The sequence below is a fragment of the Chiloscyllium punctatum genome, chromosome 13, assembly GCF_047496795.1.
Source record: "Chiloscyllium punctatum isolate Juve2018m chromosome 13, sChiPun1.3, whole genome shotgun sequence".
NCBI lineage: Eukaryota > Metazoa > Chordata > Chondrichthyes > Orectolobiformes > Hemiscylliidae > Chiloscyllium > Chiloscyllium punctatum.
The window spans coordinates 21,706,125-21,719,699 of NC_092751.1; positions in this window are offsets into that span (position 1 = coordinate 21,706,125).

Genomic DNA, 13,575 nt, shown 5'->3' on the forward strand with positions numbered 1-13,575 from the left:
TTAAGCTCTGATCTCCAGCATCTGCAGTCCTCACTTTCTACCAGTTTATGGAGTACTCCACTAGCATGGTCTGCACAGCTCTCCATTCTGGATAGTTCCTTGTCCCAGCTTACGGTGTTTGGGTTGGTTCTGTGAGGCAGATTCGGATTTTGATGTAACGAAGCATTTCAACTGATCTGCCAATGTTTTCATTTGATGTCCTCATTTTTGTGATTGGACCCACCATTGTCTCACTTCTCCAGTTATTCTCACTCCCCTGTCTCCTTATCCATATTTTCACAACATGTTATCAGTTAATTAGTTGTTTGTTTTTCTGTATCGTTCCCTGGTGTTTTATTTTTGGTTTCTGAGTGTATCGAATGCTGACATTGTGAAGCTCTGAAACAATGAAATAGTGTGTATTGGCAGTTGTTCACTTCCCGATGTGCCTCATGTGCTTATCTATGTTGGACAAGGAGTTCCAGTAGCTTTGAGAGATGTGCCTGTCCACTCACGAACTGTGTTTGTCGCTCTCAGCTGTCCGTGCAGTCAGTAACACGAGGGAACCCCTCGACAATCATTATAAAGGACAAGGTATCCAACTTGTAACTGAGGATTTTCTGACTGTCTCCTGTTATTGAAACATTAGTGGATGGGCTGGGGATGGTTTGCAGGAGGTCGAGCTGTGAGCTGACTCTCACATTCAGAGAGACCTGATGATTTGGTGACCCAAATCTGGATGGAGCATTGCAACTGCAGTTGCAGCATCTGGGTCTGTAACATGAAAAACAAAAAATGAGCAGAGATTCAGAGAAGGAAAACTCTCAAACCCTGGAGTGAGTGTGTGGGAAAGGAATCTGCCAAATCTGGCTGTGTCTTAACGTAGGTACACACGCCCTCTCGCTCTACCCCGACATACACCCATGCACCTCTCCGTCTCCTCCCAGCGCACACTCACATTCCCCTCACTCATACCAATAAATCATATTTTGTCAAAAATATACAATTTGTATACAGTCAGTCAATGCGGTATTTTATAAACTCATACTTTGCAAATAAAATCTGTCTGACTCCAGGAGAAGAAAAAGACAGACTCGAAACAAGACCTCACGCCTGTATAACATAGTCTGTCCGGAGGGGTCCCTTCCTTCACATCGTTAGTACCTTAAGTTATCTCCAGGCAGTGACTTGAAATAAATTCTCAGGTTTGCATATTAATCTATCAAAACCTGCACCTCCATTCTAACTGATAAAAGGTTTGGGAGACATCTTCGATGTGTTAAATTCACGTGCATGTGTTGTCCAACCCTTTGATCTTTTCCTTATAAATTATATGTCTAAGGTCTTCTGCTCTCACTAACACCTGATGAAGGAAGAGCGGGACCAGAGCTTGTGTTTTTCAAAATAAAACTGTTGGACTATAACCTGGTATCTTGCCATTTCTAACGTTGTCCAACCCAGTCCAAACCAGCACCTCCATATCATAGCTTTTGTTCATTAGCGCCTCTCCAACAAAATACATTTTCCTTATCACATTTGCTTTTGTTTTGCATATTAATCTTTTGTGAGGCACATTATGCAATGCCCACTGGATGTCCAGAACGAAGACATCTATAGGATCCCCTTCATTCACCATGTTTGTCAGATTATTTTTTTCAAAACATAAGTCAGGAAAAACAAACCTGATTTATCCTTCAGTAAATCATGTTGGCTGCAATGGATTGTGGTTTGATTTGAACATTTCCTGTTATTAATTCCTTAATTACTGATTCGAACAATTTGTTGTCAATTCCCAACAGTTTGTTCATCACTTTTCTTCCCTAGTGAAGTTGGCTATTCGAAGTTCTTCCCTTTCTATAACCTCGACATTCCCTTTCAATTCACAAGATTGTAAATAATCTGCTACAATTGCTGTGTAAGAGGCGTGAGTGGCTGAATGAACTCATTCTGTTCATTCTTGATGGGCTAAATGTCCTCTTGGTGTTCCTACATTATAGTCTCAATGGGCTGAATATCCTCCCGGTGCTCCTTCATTATCTTCTCGATCTTGCTCCTGTTCCTGCCGCAGCCACTCAAGGATTCAATGTCCTTCTTCTGTTGCTCAGTGACAGGTTTGGGGACTTACGGAATCTCCCTGCTGTTAAGTCACATTTCGAGGGCTGAATTGTGCAGGGGCGACTGGACCTGTATCCCTTTATTTCCCATTCCCTTTTCCGATACTGAGGCTGCAGCTGGGTGTTCTGTCGGTTTTACCCTTTCAAACCTCGGAGCACATCAGTACAATTTAGTGTCTTGCTTGACCGGTTTAAAGACCATTTTACAGTTGATCACATCTCTGTGTGTCTGGAGTCACTTTTAGGCCAGGCCAGAAAAGCATAGAATTTACCAGAACAGAATTCACTTCCATAAAGTACATTGGGGAAGCAAATTGAAGTTTGCAAACGACATTGATTTCATGATGACTGTTACTGACACCAGATTTTAAATCTCGATATTGTATTAGTTGTTTTTTTCACTTCCACCAGCTGCCTGACCATTAGCCTGATCTGGATTAGTAATCCAGTGACATTTACACAGCAGCACCATCTCTACATGGGGACCTATTGGAAACCCCACTGAGCAGGTAGTCAGAATAATCTCCATTACAGCCTCACATGTCATATTCATCTTTAAAGCAAGCATCCATCTATCAAAATGCCTATGTTTCATTCTTTCAAACTCAATATAAGTCTGACCTATTAACTTCTTAATGCTACTGAACTGCTGTCTACATGTCTCTGGTACCAATTCATGAGCACTTAAAATAGCTTGTTTGACATCTTCAGGGTCTCTTGACGACTCGTCTGACACCGGAGCAAATACCTCACTCGGCCTGGCTACCAGTTTAGTCTGAACTAGCATTACCCATCATTACTTGGACCATTCTATCTACCTAGCCAAGTTTTCAATGAAACAAAGGAGGCTTCAAAATCTTTCTCATCAAAATGTGGCAGCGTTTTGACATAGCTGTATGTATCACAAATTCCCTTTTAATCTCCATCCTGTTACTTTGACTTTATTGACTAAATCGTACCTTCGAGTTCAACCTCTCGCTCTTTTAGCTCAACTAAAAACCTTCTGTCTCTTTTTCTCTTTTTCCTCTCTCTTTGCTCAGATACGAACCTTCTCCTTCCCTTTTCTCCGTCTCTCTTCTCTCTTGCTTTCTTTTTCTTCTCTCTCTTTCTATCTTCCTTTGTTTATCTTTAAACTCCATTTTCCTCAATTATAATTTAAGTTTTTCTCAGTCTACTGCACTTGTCTGTTTCTCTGACAAACCTTAGCGTTTGAGTAATTCCCTGATAATTTCAGCTTTACTTTTGTCCTTGGTTAAACGCAAATTTATGTTCTTTGCTAATTCTAAAGGTTTGGCCTTTATTTTTCTTTCTAAACTTCCTTGGAAAAATTGAGAATCATCTTCAAATCCCTCTTAATTTTTTGAAGAACCATTTCTCTCACTTTTAATTTAACCAACCACAAGTCTTCGAAATAGAACCAGTTGTCATACTGACGTTTTATTTAAAGATCTCGGACACCAACGTGCAAATGTTTTAATATACTGTGCATTTTCTTATACCTCAAATCTATTCAAATCTACCCAAATGTCAGTTTGGATCTGCCTAAACCTGTTCAAATCGCGAACGAAAGCCCCCAAACTGTTACAACACAGGATTAACCACTCTCCTAATTTAAACCAGCCACACAGAAAAGGTTCACCTCATGCCGAAATATCTTAAGTGTCGAGATGCAAAGATCCATTTACAGAGTCACTATTTAAAGTAAAATTAACAATTTTGTTATTTAAGTCCAACAGAGAATAATAAAATAAACAACCATTTCGAAATCCCTTGGGTTAAACGTATCTTTTACCTCCCACTCGACAATACTGGTCTGATGAAAAAAAAAACCCGAATAAGGTTACAAAAAAAAAAATCATGTTTCAAAACCAGTCAGCTTTGTCGATTCCCCTTTGTAGATTTTGTCTGTAGATTTTACTCACGGTCAGCTTTGATGTTCTGCTGTGCAAACTTCTTATAGACAGGTGCCTTCAGGAAGCTCTTCAACTCGCTGTCTATCTTTGTGGATGTCTTTAGCAGTTCTCCCCCTAAATGTTCAAAATATCCAGTTTCATACCACAATGCATCGGATAATTTCATTGATATTGATGCCATCAAATACCTTATATTTCAATCTCGATTTGATTTCAGTCTGTTGGTGTATAATTTAATCTGTCTGGCTGAATTTGCATTTGATTTTGTTCCATGGCAACTCAGTATCACTATTGGTTTCACAGACAAATGTTACATTTTAACTTCTTTCAGAACACGTTGTGCCAGCTTCCTGTCTCCCTTAACTTGAAAGTATACCTCTACACCTTCATAACAATATCTTTTTTTTCTGCCCTGCATAGCTTTTCATAAATTTGATCAACTTAGCAAGTTCACACAAATGTATTTTCTGTTCCGAAAAAGACCCATCTTCTCTCATCCTTCCATTACTTATTTCCATCTTTCCAGTTATCATTAGAATTACTTACAATGTTACTGTCATTCTTCGACAAAGTATTACATTGTGTGTGTGTGTGTGTGTGTGTGTGTATGTATTTCTCTTGTGAATAATCATCTTTTGTTGCACTAAGACGAAAGAAAGAGATGTAATCACACCCATATGAAGGAGTAAAAGTACAACGTTTCCAAGTTTTCTGATATCAAAAAGATGCTAAAAAAACTCCTTTATTCATTGATTGGGAAAGTGAACAAATGACGTTCATGGGCCAAACAGAAGTAATTTACTGAACATTTACTAGGGTCATCGAACGACCAGATATTTAATTTTCTCCTCGGAGTTTAAATTCAGCTTTGTTTCAAATCTGAGTTGCATAAATTTTTTAATCAAAATGCTATCATCATCGGTGACAAAACCAGACGTTGTTGGAAATGCTCAGTAGTTTTGGCAGTATCTGTTGTGAGAATGCAGATTGAACATAGCCTAGTGGAATGGGTCTGGGTTGTTTACTTTTTGCCAATAGTGTTCAGCGACGTGCCGGTTAGGTACATTGATCATGGGTAAATGCAGAGGAATAGAGGAGGGGAATGGTGCAGGGTTAGTTACTCTTTGGAGGCTCAGCATGGACGTGCTGTGTGAAATGGCCTGCTTCCTCACTGTAGGAATTCTATGATTCTATGATTTATTCATAAAAAGGGAGGTCGGTGCCAGGATCAAGAATGCCTCCGAGCATGCGCAGGGCATATTGAATTGGGAGGGGAAACAGCCAGCGGGCGTCGTTCACATTGATATCAATGATATAGGTAAGAAGAATGGAAGGTTGAAAGGTCCTGCAAAGAAAGTTCCGGGACAGGTGGGAACTGTACAAAAATGAAAGTGTGCACCTTAACTGGAGGGGCTCCAACATCGTGGAAGGGAGGTGTGCTCGTGCAACTCAGGAGGCTGGGAGCCAAAGCAGCAGGTCAGAAACTGAGCACAAAGTAGATGGTGGTCGAATAAACAAGCAGGGCCAGTACAATGACCATGCTGAGGGAAAGAATCATAACAATTTAAAAATGAGTAGAAAGTTCGAGTAAATGATAGGCTCACTGTTATTGGGGTGGAGAGCCTGTGCATAAAAATATTTTTAAAAAGACATATCAATGGAACTTATGTAAAAAAAAAACTTTTAACTAAAAGCGTGCAGTATTTGGAATAAAATTAATGAACTGACAGCTCAAACAGAGATAAATAGATATGGCATTGTGGGGATTACTGAAACGTCGTTACAGAAAGGTCAGGACTGGGGTGTTAAATGTCCACGGGTACAGTAGATGGAGAGTCTGCATTGGTCAATGGTCTTGTCAAGGTTGTATCAAGAAATTATATTAACACGTGGGACAAAAATGATGAATCAGTCCGGTTTGAAATAGAACACATTAAAAGAAACCCATTGGGAGGAGCATTTCCAGCCCAGAAACCCCCACCCCGGCAAACTACTTTCAAAGTAGAGAATAGCGTGAACCAGGGAATAATGATGGCTCGAGACAAGGGCACACATGTGTTTATGGGTAATTTGAACATGCATATTGACTGGAATAATCAATTTGCAAGGGGAGACACAAAGAACGACTCATCGAATCTATAAGGGATTATTTCTTCGATTAACGTGTCATGGAACCAACAAGAGAACCGTTTTGGTATTCCGTAATAAGGAAGGAGTGATAAATCATATTGTCATAAGGATTATCTTAGAAAGAGTGTCACAGCATGCTGGAGGTTCACATTCAGATTGAAACAGTGAAGACAGTCACATACAAGAGAGGTTTAGTTTTGGGCAATGACAACTTTACTGGCCTGAGGAAGCGATTTGCCCAAGTAGACTTGGCAAAAACATTAAAGTGCAGGACAGTTGATTAACAGTGGTAACTACTTCAGGAGATAATCAAAACACCTCAATTGAACTGCAATCCTTAATGGATAAGGAATTGTAAAAAGATGAAAAGTGATCCATAGCTTAACAAGGAAGTCAACAATAACAAGACAGTGATAATTATCGCCACTGCTCATCCAGATAATGTTCTTGGGACACGGATTCAAATGTTGTCACATTCAATATGAACCTGAAATTAAGAGTCCATTGATGATCATGAAAGCATTGCTCATTGTTAGAAACAGCCATATATTTCACAAGTGTCCTTTAGGGACGGAAACCATCATTCCTACCTGGTTTCACCTATGTATAACTTCAAACTCACACAAATTTGGTTAAATCTTAACTGCCCTCTCGGGATGAACAATAAGTTCTGTCTAACCAAGTGACTCCCTCATCCTATAAATAAATTAAAGAAAAACGCTTGAAATACCAGCAAACGGTTACTAAAAATAACATCAAAATGGCTATGAAACAAAATGTGTAGAAAGCATAAGAATTGAAAACTAACATTTCTCGCAGAAGACAAAAAGGAAAAGAATGTTAAAATTAAATATTGGCGTCTTAGAGGATGAAAACAGCGAGATTAGATTACTTACAGTGTGGAAACAGGCCCTCCAGCCCACCACAGTGCAACCCACCCATACCCCTAACCTAACACGACGGGCAATTAAGTACAGCCAATTCACCTGATGCACACATCTTTGGACTGTGGGAGGAAACCCATGCAGACACGGGGAGAACGTGCAAACTCCACACAGTCAGTCGCCTGACATGGGAATTGAACGCGGGTCTTTAGCGCCATGAGGCAGTAGCGCTAACCACTGTGCCACAATACCGTGAGATGACAGTGGCAAACTCAGAAATAGCATAGGCAAAACCAACGCTTACAGTTTTCACATGGTTTTTAATGTTTCTTTTTTAACGCTGTGAAAGTTTGTTTCCGTTTCAAAAAATTAAACATTTTTTTAAAAAAATAAGGACTTGTGCCTTCATTCCAGAGAGTCTTGTCTGTTTTCTGCTCAGGAGAAGACTTTTCTGCTAGGAATATATTGAAGATGAATATTTATATTGAGTTAATTAGTTAAAGGGTTAATTTTATCAAATTTTTACATGTTTGATGTGTAAATGTTTTTGCTTCCATTTTAACATTATTATCTATAGGTAATGAAAGGTAACATATAAATAAGGTGTTGTGAAAAATCCTGCTTCGAGGCATAATGTTATTTAGGTCACAGAGAGGTTGGAGAGAAGATTTAGAAAAAAAGTACTACCCAGCAAAGCAGTCAGATAAATGGTGACTGTCAGGAAAGATAAGAAGGTACTTCAATGTCTCCGGCGACTATTCCTCTATCAAAAAGATTTTCACTTTTTGGAACAGTTGAAGAAGGTAGTCTTTCTGAGGAAAATGGAAGAGCCATCAGTTATTGGACTGATGGCACGATTTTTATATTAGGCAGTGTTAAAGAAAATTTAGAAGAATTATTGCTACAGTGGGATGTTCAGTCAGAGGCAGCAGCAGGAGATTCTGTGGCAGTGAGCATGAGTTTAGGGTGGTTTGTGCTCGGCTTAAGAATGTCTCTAAACTTTTCAAGCACATTGTTAAAGGTGAGAATGAGTAGTCATAGATTGTTGTACATATTGATAGGAATGACTTTTTAGGGGAAATATTAAAGCAGTACAGTGTGAATTTAAGAGGTGAGGGAGATTAAAAATAAAATTTTAAAAGTATTAATTTATGGTTTACTGCCAATGCCAGCCCCAACCGGTGGAGGAACGAAAGGTTAAAGGAGAAAAATCAATGGCTGAAGAGCTGGGCTGTAGTTGAGGGATTTAGATTTTGGGAAAATTGGAATTTGTTTTGGAAGAGAAAACACATGTTCAAAAAGGATTGTTCTAATCTAAACTGGAAATCAACCAATATCTTAGCAGGGAGATTTGCTCACTCTATATAGGGAGGCATTATATTGATAGAGAAGGCAAGGGGGTTATTCTAATTGGCAGTGTTAATGGACGGATGATGGAGAAAGTTATGAATGTGAATAGAGCATGTCCATTAGAAACGAAAGGTGAGAGAGTCAGAGTACACAGTAATTCTGAAACACTAAGTTGCATTTATTTCAATGCAAGGGGTCTTATGGGGAAATTTCATGAACTCAGGGCATGTTTAAGAGCATAGGATTGGGATATCATATTTATTACTGAAAGTTGGTGAAGAGGTGCTCAAGTGGATAGTGTGGTGCTGGAAAAGCACAGCAGGCCAGGCAGCACCCGAGGGGCAGGAAAATCGAGGCTTCAGGCAAAAGCCCCTCATCAGGAAAGGGCTGTTGAAGGCCTTTTGCCCAAAACGTTGATTTCCCTGCTTCTCGGGTGCTGCCTGGCCTGATGTGCTTTTCCAGCACCACACGCTCGACTCTAATCTCCACATCTGCAGTCCTCACTTTCGCCTGAGAGATGTTCAAGATTGTCAATTCAACGTTCCAGGTGATAGGTGTCATAGAATGGATAGAAAAAGTGGAGAGGGGGAGGCATGCCGTTTTAGATTAAGGGATAAATTACTGGTATTACTGGAGAAGCGATTTCTCAAACATGATCAGGTGAAATACATGGGTAGTGTTAAAAATAAGAAAGTAAAGATCACTTTGAAGAGATTGCACTATATGCTCATTTATGACAAATCGTCCAATCAAAATATATTGATAGAAATTAAATATAAGAGAGGAAAGAGTATGTTGACGTTATTGCTCCATATGCTCTCCAACAGTAAGAAATAAATTGAGAAACAGACATGTAGGAAGATCTCGGATATATGTAAGCTTAATAAGGTTGTGGTAATAGGGATTTTAATTTACTAAAGAAATGATTGGGACTACCATAGTGTTAAAAGGTTGAATCATGAAGAATTTGTCAAATGTGTCGAAGAAAATTTTCTTCATCAGTAAGTGGATCATCCTAATCAAGAAGGAGCAAAACGAGACCAGGTTTTGTGAAATAGGCAGGGCAAGTGACTGAAGTGAACATGGGAGAATACTTTTGGGTCTTGCAATCATAACTATTAGTGGAAAATAATACGCCTTCCATTAATATTATCTTTTTCATTGGAGTACCATAATTTTCAATGGCATGGGACAAGGACTGTCCAAGTTTGATGGGAGTAGACTTTTCGCAGGTAAAATAATGTCTGACAAGGGGGAGGCAGTCAACAGACTGACGACGTGAGTTGAGAGGCATAATGTTCCTGTTAGCGTGAGGGTAAAGCTAGTAAGGTTAAGGAACCATGGATGACTAAAGTTACTGAGGTGCCACTCAAAAATAAAAGACATACTTACTTTAGATCCAGACAACTTTATTGAATTGAATCTTTTAATCAATATAAAGAGAGTGGAGCACCATTTTGAGAGAAATAAGGAAAGCCAAAAAGAGATATGAGATAGCATGGGCAGATAAGGTTAATGATAATTCAAAGATATTGTGTAACTACATTAACAGCAAGACTTAACCACGAGAGTAAGGCCTCTCAAAGATCACGAAGGACATCGATGTGCTGAACCCAGGAGATGGGGTATAAAATTATCCCATTCCTGGTGCAGCAGACAGCAGCAAACACACACTACTGCCTGCACCTCGCATTCATCCAGATTGAACTCTGTCTGCTATTTGTCAGCTGATTGACCCATTTGATCAAGATCTTTTTGTAATCTGAGGAGGTCTCCTCAGTTGTTGGCCCCAATCCTTTCTGTGTCATAGCCAATATCATATTCATTCCTTCCCTTACTTGTTAAATCATAACTTTTGATGAACAAGATTATTTTTTACATTTTTATGGACCAGGCCCGACTCCTCCAAACATTTTAATCAGGTCGCCCAGACCGTAGATTTGCTAATTGTTGAAAGTAACTGTATAGTGGATATCCCCAGAGTGAATTAGCTGGTCAGACTGCCGAGTTTTAAACAAAAAGAATTTATTTAAAGCATTAAGTAATGAAACACAACCAACGAATATTGAATACTCAAATAACTCATCCGATCCGAACCTGACAGGCTTTCCCTACTTAATGATGCTGTTCCAAATTGGTTTCAACATTCCCAATAAACAACCCCCTTGGCACAAAGAGTAAAAAATACACAAACCAAGATTACAGGTTACAAATGTAGAGGACAGAAGGATGGGGAGAGCGTCCAGTTTCAACAGTGACTCTGACTTAAATAACCTTCGAACTGACTGAACTGCGCTGGCGGAGAGCTGTCCATGTCCCCTTGATTATACCAGTTTGTTTTTAAGACTTGAAGACCTTGTTCTTGAGGTTTTACCAGTTTGGTATAAACCAAAGGATCCCAATGAGCCTTTCAAAATTGAGACATGTTGTAACCTTGGGTCGGTTCGAACCTCTCTGAAAAAAAAAATCAAACACAACATAACCTTGTGAAGGGACCATATAAAACTGAATCATTAATATCTAAAGATGTCTTCAGTTCTCAAAATCACCAAAAGTAGTGGTTAGTACACAAAAACACACATATGCCTTCACTTAGTATAAAAATGCAAACCTGCAGAGCTACATCCAAATTCAGTGTGTGATACACCTACCACTGAGTGTGTCTATCTGTCATTAAAGTTTCGACAATGCTTTGGCAATCATGTTTTCAAGACCTGCCAGAGGCTCAATTTTCAAATTGTGTGGCTGAATTTACAGGGTCGAGCAAAACAGACTCGCATTATTGTCCTTAAATTTCTCCAAAAGCTTCAATGGGTTATTGTTACAGATGCGTTGCTAATAATAAAAAAACTGAAATGTTGTCATGCCAACACGAAGCTCAAAGTCTCTTTCTTAGCTGTTGAATATTTCTACCAATAAATGTTTAACTTGCTGGATAAATACCAATAAGTCTTTGTGTCTTCTCGTCGTGTTCCAGCAGGTGTGCAGCACCGACACCCACATCACTCGCATTTATAGCTACCTTGAAAGGCATTGCTTAATCAGATGGAGCTCAAACCAAATGGAAGTTGCTTGTCCCACCTTCCAACGAAAGCCTTCCAACTGCGGAATTGGATATGCATCCTTTATTTAACTGCATTGACTTTGCGATAGTCCACAGATAATCGTTGGGTACCATCTGGTTTCAGTACCATGACTTAGGATGAGTTCTAGTCACTGTAACTCAGGTGGATTATGTCATCTTGGAGCATGTGTTCAATCCCCTTCTGAACCTGTGCCAACTTTAGAGGATTATGCTAATAAGGATGCTGCTTAATCGGAACAGCATGTCCTTTATCTACCTTATGCACAATTAGGTAATATTTCCCATTTAATTTCCTCATATCTCCCCATATAATACTAACAACTCTATCACGTCATTTTATTTTATTTTTCCTCAGGGAGGTTACTCAATAATTTATCCCAATTTTAGAAAACTTCCTCATTGTCCACTTTAATTTGAGGAACGTTCAATCCAGAATCCTCTGAACTTAGTTTTTCCTTCTGTACTGTAATCATTTAACACATTCTCCTCTTGCTGTCCGTTCCCTGTCAAAATACCTTTTGAGCATATTCACATGACATACTCTGTGAGATTCCTTTCTGCCTGGAGTCCCTATCAAGTAGTTACCCTCACTCAATATTCTTTCGCATTTGATAAGTTTCACCAGTCCTTGCTTTTCAAGATCCCCTCATCACTGGAAGTAACATACATACTTTATCCCCGAGAGCAAAATTGCAAATTTTTGAGTTCTTGTCTACTTCCTGTTTAGGTGCATTCTGCAATACTTTTAAATGCCATCTAGCCAACTCCCCAGCGTTTTTTAATCATTCCGGAAAATTTGAGACATAGTCCAATAGTGTGGCCTTTTACTTCTGATTTACTAACTACTCCTGAATCGACCTTAACGGTCCTACCTCTTAATAACCTAATTAAAATGGACAGAAGTTGGTCAATTCATTTTGTGCATCTCTGATCACCAAAAGCCCTTACCCCAATGAGCTGGATAATTCTTACCATAAGCATTCAACATGATCTTGAAAGTTTGATGTCACCTTTCTCGTGCTCTCTGCGATTTTAGATGGTTCACAGTAGATTTGAATTGATTTATTACAGAGCTGCCCTTAACTTCTTTGAACTGTTTGGATGTGAAGTTTGAACTTTGGTCGCACTGTATCTCTATTGGTAGTCCGTATATATTTTTAAAAAGAGTATTTCCTTTACCATCCTTTTCGCTGTGACTTTGCATAATGCAATAGCCTCTGGAAATTTCGTGGATACATCAATTATTGTTAACAAATACTGATTCACACTTTTTTTTTGTTTGATATAGGGGACCTAGCCAATCAATTAAACGATTGTAAAAGGTTCCTCAACTGCAGGAATAGTTATTAAAGATGCAGGTTTTATTAACACCTCTGGTTTTCTAATTACCTCACGTGTATTTCACGTCTGGCAAAATTCAACAACATGATGGTGCAGTGTAGGCTAGTAAGAATGCCTTCTATTTTAGACTGTGTTTTCCTCACTCCAAAATGACCTCCACGTGGTAATTCATGCTTCACTTGCAGCTTCTCCTTTCTGTACCCCATTTTCAATTCAATTTGATGAATTTCTGCCCATTTCTCATCTCCTTCAGTATGTGATCGTTTCCATCTCCTCATGCAGACACCATTTTTAAGGTAATAATACTCAGGGATGCATTCAGAATCCCGAATGTATATGCCCTTTTGATACAACTACTTAGAAATTTCATCTTTCTGCTGTAACTCAATTAGTTTAGCTGAACTAAACATGTAGAACATAGAACAATAGAACAATACAGCACAGAACAGGCCCTTCGGCCCACGATGTTGTGCCGAACTTCTATCCTAGATTAAGCACCCATCCATGTACCTATCCAAATGCCGCTTAAAGGTCGCCAATGAATCTGACTCTACCACTCCCACGGGCAGCGCATTCCATGCCCCCACCACTCTCTGGGTGAAGAACCCACCCCTGACATCTTCCCTATACCTTCCACCCTTCACCTTAAATTTATGTCCCCTTGTAACACTCTGTTGTACCCGGGGAAAAAGTTTCTGACTGTCTACTCTATCTATTCCTCTGATCATCTTATAAACCTCTATCAAGTCACCCCTCATCCTTCGCCGTTCCAACGAGAA